Consider the following 27,258-nt stretch of genomic DNA (forward strand, 5'->3'; position numbering starts at 1 on the left):
CAGCTATACATACTGCGTGACACTGTTAACCACTTGCCGACCGCCTCACACAGATATACTGCGGCAGAATGGCACGGGCAGGCAAAGTAACGTATGGGTACGTTACTTGCCTCCCGCGGGCGGGGGGTCCGATCGAACCCCCCCGGTGCCCGAGGCGGTCAGCTTCTGTCCCGGAGTGATCAGAGGTGAGGGGGAGGCCATCCATTCGTGGCCACCCCCTCACGATCGCCCCCAGCCAATGACGTTCTTCCTCTGCTGGAAGTGAGGAAGTGATGTCATCTCTCCTCGAGCCGGTCTTTTCGTTCCGGCGCTGAGGAGAGAAGACATCAAGTAAGTGCACCAAACACTACACGTACAGTAGAACACTCTAGGCACACATTTCACCCCCCGATCACCCCCCCCCCGATCACCCCCCTGTACCCCCTGTCACAGTGACACCAATAGCAGTTTTTTTTTTCATTGGTGTCAGTTTGTGACAGTTATTATTGATTACCTCCTAGTTAACCCTTTCACCAGTGATCACCGTATAACTGTTACGGGTGACGCTGGTTAGTTAGTTTGTTTATTATAGTTTCAGGACACCCGCCGTTTATTACATTTTAAAGGTTTAACCCCCTAATCGCCGGCGGTGATATAAGTTAAGTTTTAGGGTCAGATAAGGTCTGCGTCGCCCCAGGCAGCGTCAGGTTAGTGCCAGTACCGCTAACACCCATGCACGTACTATACACCTCCCTTAGTGGTATAGTATCTGAACAGATCAATATCTGATCTGATCAGATCTATACTAGCATCCCCAGCAGTTTAGGGTTCCCAAAAACACAGTGTTAGCAGATGCCTGCTAGCACCTGCATTTTGCCCATCGGCCCAGCCCTCCCCAGCCCACCCAAGTGCAGTATCGATCGATCAGTGTCACTTACAAAACACTAAACACACATAACTGCAGCATTCGCAGAGTCAGGCCTGATACAGTCGCTAACAGTCAGGAGCTTTTTTGCCTGTGAGTCTCACTAGTGTACCACTAAATTTAGAGCCCAAAATGGCAAATCGAAGGTACACGTTTCTGAGCATAACAGATAGTGAAGAGGAAGTCACTCATCTGTCAGATTCAGGCTCAGAATACGATCCTGTAGAGGACAGCGGCTCCATGACAGATAGCTCTGACGACGGTGTTGTGGTCCCTGCCAAGGTCAGACGTACCAGACCTCGAACTTCTTCTTCTGTCCTTGATGTGCAAGAACCGCAGGTCCCTCGTATGGAGCAGAGCAGTACTAGCGCCGCTATTCCTTCTGGTGAACTGGCCAGCATCAGCGGCCTAGTACACCCTGGTCGTACATCCAGCACTGCAGTAACACTTGGTGACGTGGCGAGTCCCATAAGTGCAGTTCAAGCTGGCGAGGTGGCAAGCACAAGTAGTGTCCCGCTGTCACCAAGAAGACGAACACAGGCCCGTCGTGCCCATAGTGCCCTTCCTGCTGCATTCGCCAATCCGAAGTGGGATCCCACCACTTCTGCAGCACCCGTACTTCCCCCATTTACTGGCCAACCCGGCATTCAGGTGGAAACAGTTGATTTTACGTCACTGGATTTTTATTTGCTGTTTTTCACCGAAGATCTCTATAGATTTATTGTGGACCAAAGCAATTTGTACGCTGGTCAACACATCACCACTATTCCCCAGTCCTCTCTTGCCAGAGATTGGAGACCAATTACGGTCTCCGAATTTAAGATCTTTCTGGGCCTTTCCCTCAACATGGGCATAACTAAAAAGAGTGAGTTGCGGTCATATTGGTCCACTAGCCCAATTCACCATATGCCCTTGTTCTCTGCCTCCATGACCAGGGCACGATACGAGCAGATTTTGCAGTTCATGCACTTCAATAACAATTAACTCTGTCGTCCTCGTGGAGACCCTGAATACGATCGGCTCTACAAAATTCGGCCCCTCGTAAACCACTTCAACCAACATTTTGCAGACTTGTTTACTCCTCATCAAGTTGTCTGTGTTGATGAGTCCCTGATTAAGTTTTCTGGCTGCTTGTCATTCAAACAGTACCTTCCCAGCAAGCGTGCCAGATACGGGGTCAAGATGTATAAGCTCTGTGACAGGGCTACAGGCTATACATGTAGTTTTATGGTTTAGGAGGGCAAAGATAGTCACGTAGAGCCGACAAACTGCCCTGACTACATAGGAAGCGCTGGCAAGATAGTGTGGGACTTGGTGTCACCCTTATTCGGAAAGGGGTACCACTTGTACGTGGACAATTATTACACGAGCGTGCCACTTTTTAGTCACCTTTTTGATCAACAGATTGGAGCATGTGGCACTGTGCGACCTAATCGCTGGGGCTTTTCCCAGCAACTTGTAGATTCCCGTCTTAGGTTGGGAGAGAGAGCCTGCTTGCAGTGTAATAATTTGCTCGCTATGAAGTGGAGGGACAATAAGAATGTTTTCGTTCTTACCTCCCTTCATGCAGACACGACGGTCCAAATTACTACGGCGACTGTTGTTGTGGAGAAACCCCTCTGTGTCCACGAATATAACCAAAATATGGGAGGGGTGGACCTCAACGACCAGTTGTTGGTGCCGTACCTAATTGCCCATAAGGCCAGATGCTGGTATAAAAAATTGTCTGTATACTTATTTCAATTGCTTTGCTGAACGCTCATGTGCTATACAGAGCTTCAGGATGGACTGGATCCTTCCTTAAATTCCAGGAAGAGATCGTCAGAGCCCTTCTGTTTCCAGACGGTGCTCCACCTCACCTTTCCCAACCAAATGCAGTAAGCCGGCTGCATGAGAGGCATTTTCCGTATGTCCTCCCGAGTACCCCTACCCAACGAGCCCCCCCAAAGAAGATGTCGTGTCTGCAGCAAGCGCGGATATAGGCGTGACACCCGGTATTATTGTCCCTCCTGTCCTGACAGCACTGCACAGACGAGGCACACTGACACAGGGTCTCCCAAGATGCCATCGCATTTTGAGAGACCCGAACCTGGTACCAGTTACAAAAGTTATTAGTTACAAAAAAAGTGTAAAAAAAAAAAGTAAAAAAATAAAAACACAAAAAATATAAAATAAAAAAAACAAAAATAGTTGTTGTTTTATTGTTCTCTCTCTCTCTATTCTCTCTTTTTCTATTCTGCAAAGTTTTATTGTTATTATGTTTTATAATGTTTGCTTTTCAGATATGCAATTTTTTTATACTTTACTGTTTACTGTGTTTTATTGTTAACCATTTTTTTTGTTTTCAGGTACGCCATTCAGCTGCAGAACGGATTTATTTATCTTAACAGCAACAGCGCTTGCTCCCACGATACATAAAGCCGTGACTCCAGCGCTGTTGGAGGTGATTTCACCACCACAGTATCATACTTCAGCATATATGCCGAAGCGTGGGGGCAGCCATGGGCGGAGGAGCGATTTGCTCCTACCTTTTGCGGGAGGATGCCCCCATGCTTTGGCATATATATTTTAGGCACAGGTTGCGTTAAATGTTTTATTTTTTTACTATTTTTTTTGTATTTGCTTTGCAGGTATGGTAAGTCTTACTGTTATACTGTAATGTTACTTTGTTTTATTGTTAACCATCATTTGCTTAGCAGGTATGCCATTCAGTTGCAGCGCGGATTTATTTATCTTGACAGCAACAGCGTTTGCTCCCACGATACATAAAGCTGTGACTCCAGCGCTGTCGGAGGTGATTTCACCACCACAGTTACATACTTCAGCATATATGCCAAAGCGTGGGGGCAGCAGAGGGCGGAGGAGCGATTTGCTCCTAACTTTTTCATACGGTGCATGTATGCCCATCATTAGAAGTGGGTGGATGAAGGGAGGTATTCTAATGGTGGGCATACCCAACGATCAATCTCTTTTTTTCGTTCAGCCCACAGGCTGCATGAAAAAAAAGTTTACAATATATGCCCAACAAGGACCAGCAATGTACTGGTATGTTGCTGGACTTTGAGTGGTTATACCAGAATGATGCCTGCAGGTTTAGGTATCATCTTGGTATCATTCTTTTCAGCCAGCAGTCAGCTTTCATGCTAATTAGCCTCTAGACTGCTTTTACAAGCAGTGGAAAGAAATGCCCCCCCTCCGTCTTCCATGTTTTTCTCAGGCTCTCCTGTCCCAACAGGGAACCTGAGAATGCAGCCGGTGATAGGGGGCAGGAGGCGGAGCCTAGCGGAGCAGACATGCATTGTTAGAGCTCCACACCGCTGAGGAGAGAAGAGAAGGACAAAGCGGAGCCTGCAGGCTCAAAAGGTATCCATTTGAACCTTTTTGCCCCAGCGAACAAACTGTGAAAGTTTGGGCAGGAAATATGGTACTGGGAGGAAACCGTGGCAGAAATAAAAATCACTTCACAAAGAGCTCACAGGCACTCACTGCAGCTGAAGCAGCTCCAGTCACCTCACAATATACAGCATCAGGGCGCTCTCACAGACAGAAAATGTCACAGCAAGACTCTCCATTTGAGTCAGATACAGAACAAATCCTCTCACAAACTTCTCCACAAGCCTCCTCAGTATCCCCAGTAATATTATTACAATTTGAAAAGATGCTTCATAAGGCTTTAAAACAAACCTCAGACCAAATAACAAAAAGCCTAACCAAAGAAATAAGAGAGCTGGGAAACCGCACCGCAGCCTTAGAAATAAAAATGGATGAAATTGAAATTACAACCCAAGAAAATATAACAGAATTGGAACAATTAAAAAAAGAGAATTTAATACTTCAAACTAAGCTCGAAGATTACGAAAATAGAGCCAGACGTTCAAACTTGCGCATAAGGGGAATACCTGAAACTGTGACAGGCCTGCAATCTACTATTACTGCTCTATTACAAGAACTAAAGCCAGATATCCCTATTGAACGTTTAGAACTGGACAGAGTACACAGAGCCCTCACAGCCAAAAAGAAAGATGGACCCCCACGTGATATAATCACAAAATTTCATTATTACAGAACGAAAGAACAAATACTAATTGCTGCAAGAGAAAAAAAGGAACTTAATTTTCAAGGACACATTTATCAAATTTTTGCTGACCTATCCCAACTTACTATTACTAAAAGACGATCCATGAAACCCCAACTAATGGAACTGCAACGCCACAACATTATGTATCAATGGGGCTTCCCCTTTTCAGTCAGATTTAACTACCAAGGTACAATTTACAGAAGCAGATCAGCAGATGAACTACAACAAACCCTTTTAAAATTAAATCTGACAGAACCCACAAGCAGCAACACTCCCACATGCAGAAGAATGGCATCATCTTCACTTTCAGGCAGCACCCAGAAAATTTCAGAACAAAATGGGAATCATCATTCTCACAAAAGAGGCCGTTATGCCACATCATCCATGGACCAAGAAGATTCAATGGACTGACATCCTAATTCCTGATATCTCTTCATTTATTATACTAAGAGATGGTTCTCTATAAAAAACCTGTATTTATAACTGAATGTAACTGCATTCTGATAGTCACACACTGTGTGGGATCATGTTACATTCCAGTTATATTTCTTATTACTTCTGATTCATATAGCCTTAGAATATATAAGTGAAATAAGGAAATTCTTGTTCAGTTATATATTATCAGGTAATAACAATAGATTTATTACTTTTTAGGACAAAATATGTTCAATAATCCAGAAGTAAAGGAAGCTTTTTCTTTCTTCTCTTAAAACAAATATATTATTACCTAACTAGTTCCTAGAATTATGTTTTTGTTTATTCTAATCTGAAGCAATACAACCTCAATTTTATGAGTTGACATATATAAACAGTTACATATGAATAAAATATGTAATTGTTTACTCTAAAAGGGTTAAAATCCCAAAATAATTCAAACTATCTTCATCAATACCAAAGTTATTAACAGTACCTTTCTAACTGAATTATTTAGCCTAGGGCAAGACTAACCATATACAACCACCCTGGAATAAATAATTTCAACAAAAACTATATTCTGCACTCCAATTAATGAAACATCATTTTGATGTCTTTTGACATAGCACTTCTCTCCTGTAAGCGGAAGATCTGTGTACCCCCATTAGCCCTCCTCATTCTCCCAACCATATTATGTGGGAGTGTGACGAAGGCACTTATTCCCCTGAGAGAGATATTTATTCTCTTTCACGGGTAAATTGTGATTACTTGCAAAAAATAATTTATACAATGTATCATCTAATCTCATATGTTTTTTGTTTACTCTTTACTCCAGAATTCACTGGTTTCTTTTCTATCTATTCATCTCTTCAGTCCACACAGGTTGATCTGCGCAGTCAGCTCTGCATAACAAAAAGTAAGTCAAAACTATTTGATCTATTGCCATGGCACCACTGAATATACTTTCCCTGAATGTTCAGGGAATAAATGTCCCTCAAAAAAGGACCAAAGCCTTCCGTACTTTCCATAACAAGAAGGCTCACATAGTATGCCTCCAAGAAACACACTTCACCAAAGATTCTACTCCAAAATATATTTCTCCTTTTTATCAACAAATTTACACGGCTTCAGCCTGTACCAAGCAAAGGGGAACTCTAATTGCATTTCACCGATCCACACCATTCACCTTATCATCAGAAATTAAAGACCCAGAAGGTAGATACCTGATACTCATGGGTTATATAATGGATACAGCAATCACGGTGATTTCCTACTACGCTCCTAACAAACAACCTACACCATTCCTCTCACATATATTACAAGTGATTAATACACACAAAATAGGAACAGTGATAATGTGTGGGGATTCGAACCAGGTCCTCCTCCCATTTCTAGATAAATCACCTTTTACACCATCCAAAATAACCTCTAGATTACCTTTTTCTCAACTTCTTTCCAAATACAATCTGGTAGATTCATGGAGAGAAAGTAACCCAATGAAAAAGAAATTCACTTATTTCTCGCACCCTCATCAAACCTTCACCAGAATAGATCATATTTTTCTAACAATAGGAATGATACCAGAAATTATTGCATCAGATATAATTCTGATTCCGTGGTCTGACCATAATGCAGTATACACTACTATAGCCTCAGCCATACCAAAAGCGCATGACCCAACGTGGTACTTACCGGACATAATGCTCAAACACCCACTACATCAGATGGCCATTGAACAAGCTTTAAAGGAATACATATCAATTAATAATACAACAGACATCTCCCCAATAACACTATGGGAAGCTCATAAGCCTGTCTTGCGTGGTACAATACAAAGACAAATGGCACTATTTAAACGGGAACGCAAAAATCTAGCAAAAAAACTAGAACTCAATTTTAATGCAGCCTACATATCATTTCAAGATAATCCATCCCAGAGTACAAAATCTCATCTGGAAAAATCTAGATTGGAATTCGATCTATTTCTCACTGAGTCAGTTGATAAATCCCTCAAACGCTCCAAACACAAATTCTACATGAATACAAACAAACCAGGTACATATTTGGCTCGGGCATTAAATTCAACTAACAAATCTTTCAAACCAATACGTTTGAAATTATCAAAAAATGTTTACACTTGTAATCCAGTTAAAATAGTCCATAAATTTCACTCACATCTCGCAACTTTATACAAGACAAACAATGAATTTAATCCTACAGAGGCTGAATCCTTCTTCTCAAAAATAACCTTACCTGAGTTATCTCAGAATCAAAAAAGCAGTTTGGATGAGCCTATAACTATAGATGAAGTTGCTAACGCCATAAAAGTCCTAAAACTTAACAAAAGACCAGGCCCAGACGGCTACTCGGCTTTATACTATAAAACATTCTCAGAAATACTCTCTCCCATTCTCACTGAAACTTTTAACAAACTTCTAGATGGACATTCTTTTCGGCAAGAAACACTAATGGCAATTGTTTGTATGATCCCAAAACCCCTTTCTGATGATACTTCCTGTGTGAATTATCGGCCTATCTCTCTGTTAAACCTCGATATTAAACTATTAGCAAAAATAATAGCAAAACGCCTCAATAGCATTATAGGAAAATTAATACATAGAGATCAAGTAGGCTTCATGCCAAATAGACAGGCAGGCGATAATATACGCAGGGCAGTGTTATTGGCACATATTGCTAAAAAAGGAAAATCCCTTTATGTTTTCTATCTCTCGATATTAAGAGGGCATTTGACACAGTATCCTGGCAATATATGCAATATTCATTACAAAAATGGGGTTTTGGACCCCACTTTTTAACATGGATTAAAGCATTATATAATAAACCCAAAGCCTATATAAAATATGCTGGATACAAATCTGAAGCCTTTAATATCGAAAGAGGTACCCGACAGGGTTGCCCATTATCTCCCTTATTATTTGCCCTTATACTCGAACCCATGGCCCAATACATCAGAACAAACCAAACTATAACTGGCATTGAAGTAGGAGGTATTACACACAAATTATGTATATTTGCAGACGATATATTACTTTTTCTATCATCACCACAGGTCTCTGGTCCTAACTTAATACCAGCTCTTGATGGATTTGCAGCCCTATCCGGCCTTATGATTAATCCTAAGAAATGCCTAGTGCTTAATATTTCACTCACAAACATGGAATTGATCCCGGCTAGGGCTGCACTCCCATTCACATGGGCAGAAAAATCAATCCCATATCTTGGAATTCATTTAACAGCATCTCATTCTGACTTATTCTCAACCAATTATCCTCCTGTATTAAGACAGATCACAAATCTAATAAAACAATGGTCGCAACTTCCTTTATCCTGGATAGGGAAGATTAATGCAATCAAAATGACTATTCTACCCAAATTGCTTTATCTATTCAGAGTCCTCCCTATTCCAATTCCTTCCTATTTTTTGAGAATAGTACAAAAAAGAGCAACTTAGTTTATATGGGGCTCTTCTAAACCACGTATACCTATACACACACTACATCTTCCCAAAAATAAAGGAGGTCTGGGATACCCTAATTTTACTAACTACTACAGAGCAGCACATTTGGCCAGTCTGTCCAAATACCATGCAAAACAGGAAATCCCATTATGGGTATTTATAGAGGCTTCAGAAAATGACCCTCTATTAATATCAAATTTATTATGGCTTGATCCTAAAGACCGCTTTAAAATTCATAATCCCATAACTAAACACTTCTTATCTCTCTGGGATAAACTAAAAACCAAATATCAGTTACAATCTCCACACAATCCTCTCCTTTCTTTTATCAGAAATCCGGCCTTTTATCCGGCATGGATCTACCCAAATTCTTTTAAAGCTTGGACAACATCAGGCATTCAGACACTAAATGACTTCATAGCATCTAAATCATTCCTTTCATTCCCATCGCTTAGAGAAAAATATGATCTACCAAACTCTGAGATATTTAGATATCTCCAAATCAAAAATTTCTATACACCATTCCTAAAGGGGTATACACCATTATCCCAATTATCCATTTTTGAATCAATCTGTACAAAAGATCCATTTGCTAAAGGTACAATTTCATCACTTTATAATCAATTATATGGAGTAGCAAATCTTAATAGACCCTCTTACGTTCAGAGGTGGGAGGAGGACCTGGGACGAACTTTAGAAGACACGGACTGGTCTAACATATGGCTCACATCTAAGTCATCTTCACCCAACATCTTAGCACTGGAGACAAATTATAAAGTCCTAACTTGCTGGTACCTTGTACCCGCTAGAGTGGCAAAATATTCACCTAATACCTCAGCTCTTTGTTTTCGAGGATGCCCAGAAATAGGCACATATTTACACATATGGTGGACGTGCCCAGTAATCCAAACCTTCTGGAAGGAAGTCTTCGTGATTGCATCTAAAATATTTAAAAAAATAATACAACCAGACCCATATTTAACTTTACTTAATCTAAAACCGGAATGGTTAACACTCTCTCAATTCAAACTTATGATCCAACTAATAACGGCTGCAAAACAAACAGTGGCCAAGGCATGGAAATCTCCTACATTGGTACTAGCAGAAACAATTCACAGAATGAATAATACAATGTCCCATGCTAAGATGGTAGCCATCGATCAAAATCAAATTCCAAAATTTGAAAAACTTTGGCATCCTTGGATAAAACAACGGTTCCTGTCAAACTTCAATGTCTCTGTCCTGTTGCCATGGTAACAGATTAAATGACTTACAGAGACACCCATTCTAAGGCTTCAAAGAGAACTAAAAAGAATAATAAACTGACGAGCGGGACAACCTTGTGGACCATACCTCTACCTTTCAACCCTTTTTCTTCTTTCTCTTTCCTTTTCTCCACCTTACGATTAAAGCTCATTATCAGAATTTATTTGACCTATATACACTCTACTTGTAAACAATATGTATAGTAGGTATAAATCATTTAAATACCTACAAAAGTAACTAAGGAAATGATATATATCTTTAATTTAGGTTTACGTGAACCCAATGTTTAATATTTGAAATTTCATGATATTTACCTATATAAACCCTACTGTAAAACAATGAGCTTACTTTATAGATCCTTGTAAACTTACTTTATGTATCTTTATAACATTGTATACTCAATAAACTTCTTTTGACAAGGAGAATGCAACCGGTGATTCAGCCAGCTTACCATAGAGCTGATCAGAGACCAGAGTGGCTCCAAACATCTCTATGGACTAAGAAACTGGAAGCTACGAGCATTTAATGACTTAGATTTCGCCAGATGTAAACAGCGCCATTGGGAAATTTGGAAAGCATTTTATCACGCCGATCTTGGTGTGGTCAGATGCTTTGAGGGCAGAGGAAAGATCTAGGGTCTAATAGACCCCAATTTTTTCAAAAAAGAGTACCTGTTACTAACTAATGCTATCATAGGGGATATTTACATTTCCTGACATAACAAAAAAAAATGATTAAAAAAAATGAAAAGAACAGTTTAAAAACAAGATAAAAAAAGCAAAAAAAAAAAAAAAAAAAAAGCACCCCTGTCCCCACCTGCTCTTGCGCAAAGGCGAACTCAAGCGTCGGCCTGGCGTCAAATGTAAACAGCAATTGCACCATGCATGTGAGGTATCACCACGAAGATCAGATCGAGGGCAGTAATTTATAGTGTGTTTTAGTGCATTAAAATTTAAAAAAGTGTGTTTTTTCCCAAAAAAATGCGTTTGAAAAATCGCTGCGCAAATACTGTGTGAAAAAAAAAGAAACACCCACCATTTTAATCTGTATGGCATTTGCTTTAAAAAAAATATATAATGTTTGGGGGCTAAAAGTAATTTTCTTGTAAAAAAAATAATTTTTTCATGTAAACAAAAAGTGTCAGAAAGGGCTTTGTCTTCAAGTGGTTAGAAGAGTGGGTGATATGTGACATAAGCTTCTAAATGTTGTGCATAAAATGACAGGACAGTTCAAAACCCCCCCAAATGACCCCATTTTGGAAAGTAGACACCCCAAGCTATTTGCCGAGAGGCATGTCGAGTCCATGGAATATTTTATATTGTGACACAAGTTGCGGGAAAAAGACACATTTTTTTTTTTTTTTTGCACAAAGTTGTCACTAAATGATATATTGCTCAAACATGCCATGGGAATATGTAAAATTACACCCCAAAATACATTCTGTTGCTTCTCCTGAGTACGGGGATACCACATGTGTGAGACTTTTTGGGAGCCTAGCCGCGTACGGGACCCCAAAAACCAAGCAAGGCCTTCAGGCTTTCTAAGGGCGTAAACTTTTTATTTCACTCTTCACTGCCTATCACAGTTTCGGAGGCCATGGAATGCACAGGTGGCACAAACCCCCCCCCCCCCTCAAATGACCCTATTTTGGAAAGTAGACACTCCAAGCTATTAGCTGAGAGGCATATGTCCTCAGAATTTTCTTCCTGACTGTCACCGCCCTTCTCTGATGGAAGCAAAACAGAGAAACCAGTAGAGCCCCCACAGGCACTTTAACTGTTGGATTGCAAAAAGTTGGCTTTTGTTCCTCTTTCTCTTTTTCTTTCTCTTCTTTTTTTTTGAAAGCTGATAACTCAGTCATACTTGGGAGGTATATATGAGGACCTGTTAGTGTGGCAGCAATTGTTCCAGTCCCCTGGGTAGAAAAGAATGATGCCCAGGTAGTGCCAAACCTGGAGACCCTGTTCTCTGAGTGGAACTGACACGGAACTGGACCTTTACGATGATTCTTCATATTTTAGGCTAAAAGGTAGGCTGATAAAGTGGAGAGGCATCTAACCGATCGCCAAACTTACTTATTTTGGAAAGAAAAGGAAAAGAAAAAAGTTTGGGATGTAAGGATAGGAATCCTGATGATCTAGCAAAAGCCTTCAGCTGTCTACTGCAAGTGGATGCTAACTCCCAACCCCTGTGACCTACAAACGGGGCTGGGTAGGAAACCTGCAATCTCTCCTGTGAATGGGACCAGGACAATTCCCCCCTGAGTCTGAAGTGTCTGTAAGTATTCTAGCAGCCTGCCCGTTGTTGCAGTAGATTTGGCAGCTCCGTGGGGGAGAAAATGGTTCGGAGGAGGAATAGTGAGGAATCCCACAAGTGACCATGAGTGCCTATCCACCAAGGATCTGTACAATACGCTGTCCAGCAATCCGTGAAGCGCGCCCACTGGGTCTTACCTTAAAAGTCTGGGCATGCGCTTGGCAAAAGGGTTTTGTGGGTACCAAAGGATTTTAATTTATGAACCTTATGAAAGGTTGCCCCTAGAGAACCTAGCGGGAGAAACACATTTCTTTTTTTTTACTCTTCCGCTTTCTGTGTTATGGGAGAAGATCGGACCTACCTCCTGTCACTTCCGATATGGCTGTCTCTGGTTTCTTACCAAACAGAGATCCTGTGCTATAAAGTGACTATCCCAATGTTGTTTCCAGAAAGCAATACACAGCCCCGGGTCTCAACCATAGGGCCCCTAGCCATGACTGAGTATAGCATTGCCTTGGCCAGGCACCTGGTTGAGACTATTGCTGCTTCTGCAGTAAAATTTGCTGATACATCTTGGCCAGGGCCCGAAAGATATCAGCCTTAAGGATTTCCTCTCCAACTGCTGTCTCTAAATTATGGGACCAGAAACCCAAAGTACCTTTCACCAAGGTAAGGGCCACTGACGAGTGGCAGGCCCTTCCCAGCCGCCTCCTTATTGGACTACAGCCGGTCTCTCTGTAGGCATGGATTTCAGCGATGCTATATCCAACTTGATTTAAACCTGTTTCCTAATGGAAAAGGGATTGCTCCATTGAAAGGGTAAATGTAATGGCCTGCGTGACTGCCTGGATACACAGTTCCACGAAGGAAAACTGAAACCAAGCAGCTTCAGATCTTCCTCTGGTGAAGAGGAGCTAAAATCATTTGCAGGCTGCCCCCCTCATTAGAAGAACTGAGTGGATGAGTGATCCATGTGCCCGGCTGCTCTGCTAGTGGCTTGACCAGCAACAAGGGGACTGACTATCTAGGGTAATTAAGGTGAGTTCAAAACAGAATTTTGTGCCACTTTTATAAGTAATAAAGACATTTGGCGATACCTCCTGGGCATAGGCACTGCGCCACAGGTCCTGCAGGACTCTTGTTGGGGTGCTGTCTCCGGGAAAGAGGAGCTAAGATGTTTTCCTTGAAAACTTTCTCCTGAGTGGGAGTGGCATCCGGGCTATACTCCTCTGAAGAACGTCTGCCTTTCCCTGGCCTCTGGCTCTGATCTTTGAGAGCGCAGGCGTGCTGGGCTGAAGCAAATCAAAGCAATCCGCATGAGAGGGCACTGTTTTCCTGAAAACTTACCAACACGGTAGTCCCCACCCTAAGTGTTGAAGGTCTTTTGTATGGGTGGTGACTGATTCCTGATCTGTGGAGAAATAGGTTCCCCTTCTCTCTCTTTTTTATATATTGCCTCTTTTTCTTTCTTTTTTTTTAATAACATGCATATATATATATATATATATATATATATATATATATATATATATATATATATATACACATACATATAACACCCCTCTACATACATACATACAAACAAACAAACATATGTACACACACACATATACACATACATATACATACATACACATATACATACCTGCCCACATACCTATACATACACACACAGACATATCCGTGCTATACCTATAGCAGGCAGCAGGGGCACCAGCGGTAAGTGTCTCTGTGAAGAGACTGAAAAAAAAAAAGAAATGCATGCTGGAGCTATGGATAGAAGTCCAGCCACCACTCACTCGCCTATACCTATCGAGGCCACTAAACTATCTCTGGAGAGAGAGAGAGAGTCTCTTTCCTGGACTTTCCTCTCCATTATTGGCAAAAGGCATAATTTGCCCACAGGCAAAATGGCGCCCGTTCTCCTAACCGGCCAGTGTGCATGCTCTGATGGGCCACTGCAGAAGGAAAGGAAACAGAAGGTGCAGGAAGCGATATATATAACAGGAGAAATGGGAAAGGTAAAGAAAGGATGCATAGTTACCCCCCCCATCCCACAAGCGCTGCAGTCACTAACCTTAAAGGTAGATTTTGTTCCTAAAGAGGAAACACTGCAGGGCCCCATCGAGACACACAGAAGGGGCTCCCAAGCTACTCTGGCGCATTTAGCAGCCTGACACTGGGACTTCACACTGGGGGAGGCTTAACCCAGACAGATGCTGCCTGGAGGCAGAGGTGGGGACACAGAATTGCTTACTCTTCACCGGTGCCTGGAGGTATGAGGGAAAAAAAGAATGGGGCGGGGTCTAACTAAGATTTTATTTATGCTATTCATTGGTCCTGAGGGAGTGGAAGAAAGGCAGAGCCTATCATTAGTATGCTGCCATGGTAGCGTCAGGAAATATGTTTTGCCTACAGTTCTACTTTAACTACTGCCAACTTCTTGGGAACAGGTAGTAATTCTTTAAGAATCTGTCGCTGCCATAGTGACAGGTTCTTAAAGTTGTGGGAGTTAGAACTACTTGAATTTGTTGCTAGTGCAGTGGTCCCCACCAGTTTCTACCTAAACCTGTGTTTTTATGTTACCCTGATACATGCTTGGAGCAGATGAGGATTGTTCGATGCTCCATTATACAATCTCCCTTTTTTTTATCTTACTTGTTTTCTAAAAAAAAACAACAAACGTGTTTAATTTTGGAGGGCATGGAGGAAGTATCAACTAGACTTACCTTGTGCCTCGCTTCCATGGCAGCTGGCCCTTGTGATGAGGCCCTTGGTGTCGTCATTTACTGCTGGTCCTGCATTGATGTTAAAGTGCCAGTGATCAATGGAGCAGCGAACAGAAGCCGCTTTGGGGGACCTGTTGTGTAGCTGTAAGGAAACCTGTAGAAATAAAATATAAGGTACAAATGGTTGCTTTTTATGTCCACCCTAAACAAAACAAGCATTTAACCCTTGCAGTTGGGGGGGGGCTCTGCAGGGGTCTTTTTTCTTGAGGTTCAGCCCCATTCTTGTCTTGCAGATCTACGGTCAATTGCCACACAGGACCCTATCTGCATAGAGTTTGTATGTTCTTCATGTTCTTCCTTTGTGTACAAGAACTTGCTTCTGGTGCTCCAGTTGCCTCCCAGATTCCACAGAAAGATTAATAGGTTAACTGGCTTCCATCCGAATTTTGACCTTACAGTATGTCTGCATGTGTATGGCTGTGGAAGGAGAACTGATTTGCTCTTTACTGGAGCACAGATTAATGCAAATGGGTAATTTTCTCTGCAAAACATTTAAAACGTGCTTGCACTTTATAATGAATATAATAAAAAGAATAGGTTTTTTCAGCTTTTAACTTTCTCATTATCATAAGTCATTATAAGTATTAAACAACCCAAAAAGTTTCCAGTAAAACAGAAGAAGCCGAGGCAACAGTCAATCTCTCTCTTGCTGGCTGGATTAAAGAAACCATCTCTTTTTACATTATATGCTGACTTGCGGTAGCAGGGAAAATACAGTTTCTAGATCAAATTCTTCTGTACAAGTTGGCAGGCTATAGTGAAGCACTTTAAAATTCAATTGCATTTGGTGACATGAATTGGATTGTAATTAGATTGCAATCATTATAAATCAAAAACATGGCCCATCTCTTCTTTCAAATCCTCAATCTTGACTGTGGCAGTGCAGAATAGTGTTGCTTTGTTCTCTTTTTTGTTATTAGAAATGAATCCCGCACTGTTATGTAAGACAGCTCTCGATTATCAATTGTGATGGTTTCAGTTTGGTGGTATATTGCTCAAAGTCTTGACAATGAAATATTACAATGGTACAAATTTAACTGCTTAGTAGCAAGTGCAGCAAATGGTAATGTTCACAGTGCAACATAGTAATATGGGAGGTCTTGTAAAAAGTATTAATATCTTTTTAAACAAGTTGTTTGAAATTAAACAATAGAAGACATGTAGATAATGAAGGTTTGCATTTACAAACATTGTGCCATTGTTTTCCGTTTTCACAAGCTCTTTCAAAAAGATTATAAAGTTTGATCTCCAAATGGCTGTATAAAACAGTTGAAATACATATATAAAACTGTTTATTCTTAAAGTGTTTGTTTTCTTTTGACTAAAGATAGACTTGAGTTTTTACATTTTCAAGGTTCACTTAACCACTTGCCCACCGCCTAACGTACACGTACTGCGGCAGGTCGGCTTTATTGTGTGAAATCATGTACCTGTATGTCATTTCGTGCAATAGCTACTAGGGGGCACACATGCATGCTGATTGGACAGTCAGCAATCAGCGGGTCTGGCGGACCCAACGTCCGCCGGCCACAAGCAATCGTTCCCGAGAGAGGCAGAACAGTGGTCTGCCTATGTAAACAAAGCCGATCGCCACTCTGACAGGGGAGAAGATAGAGATCTTGTGTTCCTGCTAAGCAGGAACACGGATCTTTGTTCTCCCTCAGTCAGAGCAACCCCCACACAGTTAGTAAGCACCCCCTAGGGACACATTTAACCCTTTGATCGCACCTGATGTTAACCCCTTCACTGCCAGTGTCATTAGTACAGTAACAGTGCATATTTTTAGCCCTGATTATTGTAATAATGTTATTGATCCCCAAAAAAGTGTAACTAAGTGTCCAATTTGTCCGCCGCAATCCTGCTAAAAATCCCTGATCGCCTTCATTACTAGTAAAAATAAATAAAATAAATAAAACTGCCATAAAAACATCCCATAGTTTGTAGTAGCAATAACTTTTGCGCAAAGCAATCAATATACGCTTATTGGGATTTTTTTTACCAAAAATATGTAGTAGAACACATATTGGCCAAAAAAAATTAGATTTTTTAATTTTTTTTATTGGATGTGTGTTATAGCAGAAAGAAAAAAATATTGTTCTTTTTTTCATAACTATCGCTGTTTTTTGTTTATAGCACAAAAAATAAAAAACGAAGAGGTGATCAAATACCACCAAAAGAAAGCTCTATTTGTGGTAAAAAAAGGGCATCAATTGTATTTGGGTGCAGTGTCACATGACTGTGCGTTTCTGCTAAATGGCTTTTTAGCAGAAACGCGTCAGTGGACCCACTTCATATACCGCTTTTTGTTCTTGTATATGCCCTTGGCGACTTTTAACATGTGAGTATTATTCTTCATTTACTTAATAAAAAAGTTTATACGGTATCACACCATGCAAGTTTTTCATCTATTTTCGCATGGTATGTGAACATCGGTTTGGGGCCCCCTATTGGAGCATTACCTTATGCCGCTGTCCGTGATCATTGATACCAAGCTGCCGTCCTGATCTAGGATCCATTGTGGCTGTCTCAGGAGATGTACCCTTCTAGCCAGCTGGTTTAAAAGTCTTTAAGTCTTTGCGACTTGGGCGGTATAAGCCTTCCCAAGTCACCATCATCTGGTAAGCCTCCTAAGATCCTTGGTGGTAGCTCCCTTACTATCCCAGTCTCCTTTGAAGCGTTGTTGTTTATGAATACTGGTCCTTTACATCTTTGGACTTAATATATATCAGTTTTTACTAACATATGCCTGGACTGCTGTCTTTTTTAAAAATATTAGTTTTCTGTTGTGTATATTGGCACTTTAAATTCACACTGGTTACCTCTTTCCTATTTGCATCACTAATATTCACATATATACTGTAATATGTATTTTGCATAGGGTATGACTATATCATATCTACGTATGTCCCTTGATTGGGATTTTTTCACTGATTTATTATTTTAGAATTTATTTTTGTTTCTATATCCCTTGATATTGGGATTCTAACCCTGGTTTTATTATCTTTAGAGTTAATGTTATTTAGGTATATAGCGCTACACTTTCATATTCACATTACCAGTTAATTGTATTCATCTATATTGGAATGTATTTTGTCAAAAATAATAAACATTTAGTTTACAAAAAAAAGTTTATATGAGATTTTTGTGGTTTGGTTTAACATTTGCTTTAGCAGACTGTGCTTAAGTTCCTTGTATTGCAGTGCTAGTGTACATATCTTAAGTGCCCTGCCTGTATGCACTGATCTGTACACCCAAAAAGCTTTTAAAGGACCAATATCTATCTGCAACAACTGATTGATAGCTAGTACCTCAATTGTCAACACCTTAGCTATTTTTTTCTGTAGAACCCTGGGGTTTAGTCAGGGAGCTCCTCACAAATTCACTTACCAAGAGTAGTTATCTTGGTCGATTGATAGAGATCTATTGATTTCTCCCCAAGTTTGGCCTGGTTGCACTTTTCTCTTCTACCACTAGGTGGCCGGGTACTTGGTGGTACTAGATATGAGAGGGGCAACCCTAGGTCAATTTATGAGTATATGGGGTATCTTAGCCAACGGGCAGGGGCTTTTTTGAATCCCTTGGCCTGCTGGGAGATCCTATATATTCGGGTGAGGTCAGGTGATCAGTGTTCTGTGCCACCTGGATGGCTGTCAGGGTGGAGGTGTGTGGTACGCCCCGGGCTGCTAGGCCAGAGGTTGGGCCTATCACTGGGGCATCTGGCTGCTTGGCTGTGTGAGGGCCTATCCAGAAGTAAGAGGGCAGCACAGGGTTGGGACTGCGGCTTGCAGTCTGACCAAAAGTGACGGTTCTGTCGGCCGGAGAACCTGTCAGTGGTTGGAGGTAGGAGGGGAGCTGTTGCCGCAAAGGGGCCAACCACCTTTAGCAGGGACCACAGTGAGTAACTGAAGTAAGTACCGGAAACCATATTCTCACCGAAAAGGCACAGTGGAGAATCAGGCGGTGGTCAAGTCAGGGACCCAACCCACGGAGTAGACGTTTACAGAGCAGCCCTGTGAGTCAAGCCAGGAACCTCGCTGGTTAGCAGAGGTGAAGCTTGAGAAGCATCTGGAGTGCCAAGCTAGGGACCCAGCAGGGAAGCGTGGGTGACACTTGAGGGGATACCACCGCCAACCTTGGAGGAGCTCAAGGTATTCAATGTCAGTGAATCAGAGGGTTTAGCGAGAGACCGGGAGCTCAGTGTTGAAGAACTACAAGAAGCAGTTGTAGTGGAGCTGAAAGAACTGTTATGTTTGAGTTAGGAACTGTTAAAGACTGTTACCATAGGAGACAGCATTCCTGCAAGTGCAGATGTGGCTTCTTGATGGGGCCTTTCCCTGCACGGCTGTCCTCCTATTGAAGTCTCCAAGTCTGCCAATTGAATTAGCAACTATCTAAGGGTGTCCTGGCCCTAGTCCTCTTTCCCTCTTTCCCCCAAAAATACAAAAAGGACCGTTAAGAGAAATAAAAACACTTTTACATCCAGGAAGTGTCTGGCGCCCAATGACTTTGTCCACCTTGCACCCACTATGCCTCACAACCCACCACATACAGAAGGATGTCAGCTATCTTTGGCTCGGAAAGTTCCCATTAGACTGGACAAGTTCAGAGACTTTGCTACATTTCAATTAACTTTTCACTTTTTTTAGAGTAGAACTTTTAGCTTGGGTTTTTATTTTTTTATTTTTTTACTTTAACCTCACTGCATCCTTTGAAAAACAAATGTGAAAATATTGTCCACCCAAAACATTGCACAACCTTAAGCCATGTGCACTGAAACCTCCTTTTGTATCCCCATATACCCAAAAGTGTTTGGTGTTTTCTTAGGTCGGCCAGTTTAGCAGGAACTGGTTGTGATTCGAACCGTTAATGGGCAGGCTGATTGATTGATCAACTTTAGTACAACCAGCCTGCCGGATTCTCTTTTGCGATTATAGCAGCCGCCAGCGTTCATCACTGTCTTCTCCCAGTGGGGATGGCTTTCCTGACACCAAGAGAAAAATGGTGACAGGGGATGGACCTTCAGCAGATTGATGGCCTCAGCTCTGTTCCAGTGTGCTGTGTGAAGAGGTTGTGTCCCTTCCCTCCCAGCAGCTTTCAGACCTCTCCTCACTGAGCTCTGCAGAGTGTAACTTCAGTTCTCTGCCCCCTTTTTCTGAACCTGTAGACTATCTTATAATTTCAGCACTTTGAACAGATGTAGAGAAGAGAAGATTGCAGATAGACAGAAACAACATATGTAGAAGGATTTGTTTAATCTCCGTGTATCAACTGAGGGTAGCTCCTTCACTGGGTATATGTAAAAGTTTACAACCACTTTAAATGTTGCTGCTGTCTGCACTTTACCTCTTGTCTCTGCAACAGACCCATAGCAGAAGAAAAATGAAGCCCAACAAATTCATGTTGGGTCTCCCTACCCAGCTTCTATTATTTTACCCAGCTTGCATTGCCACCCCTGCTCTTGTCTGCTTGGCTTGGGCAGAGATGGGCTTACAAGAAAACAAATAAGAATTTTTTTTTAAAATGTACATATGTAAATAATTTACCAAAAAAAAATGCAGACAGTGTGAATGAACTACAATGCCACAGGTCCATCTGCCACGGTGAAAGATAGGACTTATAGTTTATTCATTCACAGATTCCTGTGAATGAATGGTGCAGCTGTGTGGAGAGAGTCCAGCACAGCTATTCTGTTTTCAAAATGTGGCAGGGAGAGGATCCCCCGCCTGCTGTTACAGATAGGAGAGATCTGGCAGCTGGAGGTGGGTGCATAGGAGCAGATTACATGTTACACCCTAAATATGGGTGTAATGTGTAAAAGGCTCCTAAAGCTGACACTATCCTTTAATGGGATTCAGCTAGATTTGTATTTTGCGGATTTCAAGCAGAATACAACCCCTCACCCCTACCACCAAATATAACCTGTGCTAATTAGCTCATTATTAGCCCAAGTCAAAATAATATTGGTATGTAGCTGTAAGTATGATTTAGGAGAGCCCTGGTAAAACTGCTGACCTAAAAAAAACAAAAGGTTTTAATTTTAGATTTTAATAACTTCATAGTGACGTTAAATAATCCTAGGAAATGTATATAGTAATATGTCCAAAATCCTAATAGCTAGGTTAAATACAATGAAGGAAAATATGAATTCATAAACAGAATGAATTTGCTGATGACAGCTCATTACCCACAAGATGCTATGCAGGACAGGGCAGGGCGAGATGTACTCACCCATTTGCAGGTGTTACTCTCTCACTGTGGGTTATATTCTACAGTATATCTGCCAGCCAGGGGACAGATGACTCTCTCATCCAGCTAGCAAACAGAGTGAAAAGGGGGGGCACAATTAGGGGTCCACTGGCTTGAGACTGTGGCAACCCCACCTCATGTTTGGCTAGGAAACGTTGTTATATGTATAATATGCAGGTTAGTTATTTAGGGTTACTGTCACTTTAAGAATGGGGAATGAAGATTCCAGGATCCAATGGGAATCATAGGAATTCTCTGGAAACCAGGATAGGCTATTTAAGGGCTGCTGCCATGGGGCTTATTCCTTTTCCCCCAGGACCAGAGCAGCAGCACACGACTGCACAAGAACTCAGTAATTTTTACCCGAGGTAATGGAGTCCCTGGTCAGGCAGTTCTGCCAGACATTAGCTGAAGACTTTGGGGAAGAGCAAACTGAGTGCAGGAGTGGAATGGCGGCGGAGGGACCGTGGGCGCAGCACAGAGGTTCGGGCCGATAGGGAGAAGAGCTCGCATGGGAGGAGAGACCACGTTGTTGCAGCCCGCCGGAGAGACAGAGCCCAGCCTTGGAGGCAGCAGGGGAGGAGCAGGCACAGCGGAGTAGCTGAGAATAGCAACAGCATGGTGGGCTGGGGCCACTTCACCTGCAAGAAGAAGAGGTCATTTTCTCCTTCATCGGCCAGCAGGAAGACGGTGGGGTAGTGCCAGACAGCCCGCAGGGATGGACAGTAAGGGATGGCCATTGTCATCAGGAGCCCCTACTACTCAGGGGGCGGTGTCTCGCCAGCAAGATACTGAGTATGCAGGCGACAGGCAGCTTGTGTCCTTGGCTGCTCAGAATCCATAGGTTCCTGAACCTGGTGTGCTGCTGGAGGGTATGGCTCAGCAAACGACGCAACCTCCAGCAGCTGGTGAGTCACCTCATTTTAATGCCTTATCTGCATTAGTGGTTTCTCTGTTTTCTTTGGTTGAAAATGTACCTCCACTGTTTAATTCTGGTCAATCTCCTCCTGTATCTATCTCAACCCTTCCTATGGTTCCTGCCTTTCATCCTTCTCATTAATCCTCTCAGCACAATGTTTCATTCATAGATAGTGGATTACAGAACACATTAGGGGTCCCTGAATCAGTGCATGCTGCTGCGCCTGTCAGGAATAATGTTCCTGAGGCTTGCATGAAGGAGGTTATGCCATGCGAGATTTCACCCCTGGGTTATCATTTGAATCAGTCAATAAAGAAGAAGATTTGGAAGGGGGAGTTTGTGGAGATATTGTCACTTCTCCCTGTTCACAAGGATGCTATGTTTAAAACAGACAGAAAATGGGAAGGGAAACAAGAGGATGACAGACATAGGCATATACCATGGTCTTTTCACAATTGGTTGCAGGCCTTCTGAATATATGCTGTCGTGATGGCAGAGCAACATCCGGAGTTGTGTGGGGGTATGTTCCAGCCCTTAGATCACATTTTGGAGGCTTACAAAAATTTGGGGGGCCTGGGGTGGTATGTGTACGACAAGTCTTTTAGACAAAAATTGTCCATACACCCTGCCCTTAGGTGGGACATGAAAGATGTGGGTCTCTGGTTGAATTTAATTTTGCCCCAGAAACCAGTTGCGCCAAAGAAAGGAGCGGTTAACCCTTTACTGACAGCATATAGGAGGGGTTGTTGTTTTGCGTTCAACACAGGGATGTTCAATCACACAGGAATATTTTTCAAAAAAGCCTGCATGCCAGTGAGGCTGGGAAGAATGCACCCATTGTTGGACAGGTTCCCAAACAGAAGGCACTTTTTCTCATTAATGGTTTTGAGCAGGGTTTTCCGTTGCCCCCCTTTTTGGGTAAAGGTTGTGAGGTGGTTGGTAACTTGAAGTCTGTACAGATTTTTCCAGAAGTGGTTAGGGATAAAGTGATCACTGAGGGGAGCGTGAAAGGCCCGTTTAGGGATCCACCTTTTCAGAATTTCCGCGTTTCTCCATTAGGGGTAGTTCTTAAGCGGGAGGCCAATGCCTTCTACTTCATACATCACTTGTCCTTTCCGAAAGGGAATTCTCGAAACAACGAGATTGATGAGGCTTCATGCTCAGTCTCTTATGCGATGTTTGAGGACGTTATTTATTAAAATCAGGTCCTTTGGGGTGGGAGCTCTCATGGCTAAAGCAGATATAAAATCAGCTTTCTGCCTCTTGCCAATCTCCTCGGAAGCATTCAGTTCTCTAGGTTTTCATTTTGAGGAGTGTTTTTTCTTTGACAAGTGTCTCCCTATGGGATGTTCCTTGTCATATTCATATTTCAAAGCTTTTGCCACTTTCCTTCATTGGGTGGTTTGTTCTCAGTCAGGGAGGGAACGTGTGATACACAATTTGGATTATATTTTATTGAGAGGACCACCTGACTCTAATCGCTGTGCAGATTTGTTGCAAACGTTCAGTAGTATCGCTCGGGCTTTTGAGGTTCCAGCGGAGGAAAAAGCGTGCTTGTCTACATTGTCATTATAATTTTTAGGGATTTTTATAGACATGTGTAGAGGGGAATTCTGTTTGCCCGAGACAAAGCTTGTGAAATTTTTACTGGCACGCTTCTTACAGAAAAAAAAAGTGCTTCTGAAGGACATGCAATTGCTTCTAGGGAATTAGGCTTTTGCATGCAGGATCATGCCTATTGGTCGAATGTTTTCTCAATGCTTGTACCTTTCTGCATCAGGACTCAAGTCACCATTGGCACATATCAGAATGTCTAATCCCCTTAAGGAGGATTTGTTGGTATGGGCTAAGTTTATGAATACTTATAATGGGTGGTCTTACTTTCAGAGTGAATTTGTGATTTTCGATTGTTTACAGATGCGCCTGGTTTCAAAGGTTTTGCAGCAATTTGGGGCACGCATTGCTGTTGTACGCCATGAAGAATGTAGTATTATTGGAATTGTTCCCATATTTGGTAGCTATGGAGCTTTGGGGAGCTTGTTTTGCGAATAGGAGTATTTTAGTAGAAACAGATAATTAAGGTGTTCTGTTTGCAGTGAATTACCTTTCTTCTTGTTCTTTACTTGTAATTAAGGTATTGAGACAGATTGTTTTCTTATGTCTTAAGTACAATATATGGTTGAAAGCAAAATACACTCTGGGTAGGTTGAATGTGATAGCTGTATCCTTGTCCAGGTTCCAGATGGACCGCTTTCGTCAGCTACTTCCAGATGCAGATGAGCAGGGGATCTGGTGCCTGGAGGGCCTGTGGCAGATAATATGAACCTGGTATCAGAAGCTATACAGGGAATCAACATCCAGGTGGACCTTATGCATCGCACGAGGCTGAGGAGGGTCATGACGTAAGACGTCGGACGGGAAGGGAGAAGCTTGAGGTGTGTCGGCCGGCGACCTGGCGGTCTCTCGTGCAGACAGGCTAGTGGATGGTGGCGGTTAAGGAGAAGAGGAAAGCCGTGCTGCTAGACCACTGATGCCGACAGACACTCCGGAGCCCAATGCGAACCAGGTCTAGTACGGGGCATTCAGCGGGACTAACGGAGCAGTGACCTCGGTCGTCCCCCCGGCATCCCCTACACCCTCTCACCCCACGGGCTCAGGCAGCGAGACAGTAAAGCTCCGACCGGGAACGCCTCATCCTGTAGAGCCATATAGCGGAGCCAGCAGTACACAGGGACTCGATGTCCGCCCGGAGCGGAGACCTGATAGCTACACCGGAAGGCAACGGCGCTACAGTGAAGGGTCCATGGTAAGGGCTGTTATCTGCTTCCAGCCATAAAGGTAATAGAGGAACAAGGACTCTCCCGCAAAAGGGAAGACTCTCGGGGGAAGGTACGAGTGATATTGTGGAAAGTTGTGGAATGAGATTTTGTACACTACTGCCATACTTGCAATACTCGCAATATCTGTTGTAATACCGCTTTACCGGCAATAATTTTTGGTGGGAATTGTGGAGCATTAAAGTGTTAATAGAAAGGTAAAGAGGTGAAGCTGGGAGTGACAGCGAGAGTCTTTTCCTATACAACAGAGCATGAAAGCAGGACAGCCATTTTAGCCTCTTACCAGGAAAACAGGTCAGAATCAGTGCACTACAGAGGAACAAGAAGCGTGACAGGAATAAGGAGGAATAGAATTGGTGAAATATATCCTGGAATTAAGATACCCATAAAGGCAGTAGGGGACAATGGTGCATTAAAGTGAACAGTTCTGAGAACATCAAATAACCTAAAAACTTACGAACTTTTAAAGACACGTATCCCCCTAAGCCCTAGCGATAAAAAATTACTAGTCCCAGGTCACGGAAATCATTATGAGTAGAGCTGCGTCCAAAGCTGGGAAGGGGGGCACCCAAGACACCAAAAGATAACACTACAGGGAGCACAATCCAGCAATACCTGGCCCGAGGGGGGAGCCCGGGGAGCACCCACCCGGAGAACCAAAAGCCAGCCATGGCAGATAAAAAGAAGGGATCGAATGGGAAGGGGGATCAGACCCCCAACCATTCCAGAGATGAGTCATCAACTGAGAATGTAATCGAAACAACCAGACTGGAAGAACATAGGCAGGAGACACAATTTCCCTCGAAAAATGAAATTTCAGAAATGTTTAAGTCACTGGAAACCTCAATTAAGTATGTTGAGGACAGACCTAGGTAATCTACTGGCCAGAGTTGAGAGAACAGAAGACATAATGGACAGACAGGAGCGGGAACTATCTGAATTAAAAGAACAAGTTAAAATTTTCTAACAAAACCAAATAAAAATCTGCTATAGGTTAGAAGACAAAGAAAATAGAAACCGTAGACAAAATCTGAGAATCCGAGGGGTTCCGGAAACGAGGGGAGAGGATTTGAGGAAGACCATAGCGGCAATTTTCAGCCCCCTCCTGGAATTGGGAGGAGAAGATTTCCCAAAAATTGAGCGGGTACACCTGATAGGAAGATTTGACACTATGCGAATGGAAAGAAGTCGAGACATAATAGTAAGGTTCAGATTCTACGAGGACAAGGGAAACATATGGGTAAAATTAAGAGGAAAAACCCCGCTTCAATTTGAGGGGGCAAGGATCCAAGTATTTGCAGATTTAGCCAAAGACACATTGGCGAGAAGACGCCACCTTAAGCCCCTCTTGGAACAAATGATAAAACAAAATGTAAAATATTCATGGGGGTTCCCGGCCTGCCTGCTGGGAAGTAAAGACGGTAAAACAGCCAGGATAAGATTCCCGGGAGAATTAGAGGAATTTTGCGGGAAACTAAGCTTGCAGGTCCCCCCGCTGTTGGACTGGTCCAATGAACAGTGGGTAGATCTAGGAGCGGGGCTTGTGTAAAATGCCGTGGGGGAAGGGAGGGTCCTGGGTGGGGGGAAGTGGGGAGAGGGAGGGGAGGTGGGGGAAGGAAGGGATAGCAGGATGGGAAGAAAACCGTAAAGATAGAAGCGCTACCAGGGGACGGCTAACCCACCCGGTCCCCGTGGAAACGGGGGCCGGGGGGGCACAACGAGAGCTCTACCTTTGGAGGTGGAGACCAAGAGAGGGCCACGATGTATGTGACCCTCAAGGGTCTAAGGGTCCAGCAGAGACCAAATGGGGGGGGGGGGGGGGGAAAGGGAGGGGAGACATCCCAGCCACAACACTAAGAAAGTGTGGAATCTCTCCAAGGTCAAAGGAAAAGGGCCACATATAGGAGTGTAGAAGGATAGCAATGACCACAATAAAATTTACAACGTATAACGTCAGAGGCCTAAACATGGCCTATAAAAGACGAAATATTTTCAATGAGCTTAAATTATTAGGACTTGAAGTGGCCTTTCTCCAGGAAGCACATATTTCACATGAGTCTAAACTAAGATT

This window comes from Aquarana catesbeiana, linkage group LG04 (assembly GCF_042186555.1).
Source record: "Aquarana catesbeiana isolate 2022-GZ linkage group LG04, ASM4218655v1, whole genome shotgun sequence".
NCBI lineage: Eukaryota > Metazoa > Chordata > Amphibia > Anura > Ranidae > Aquarana > Aquarana catesbeiana.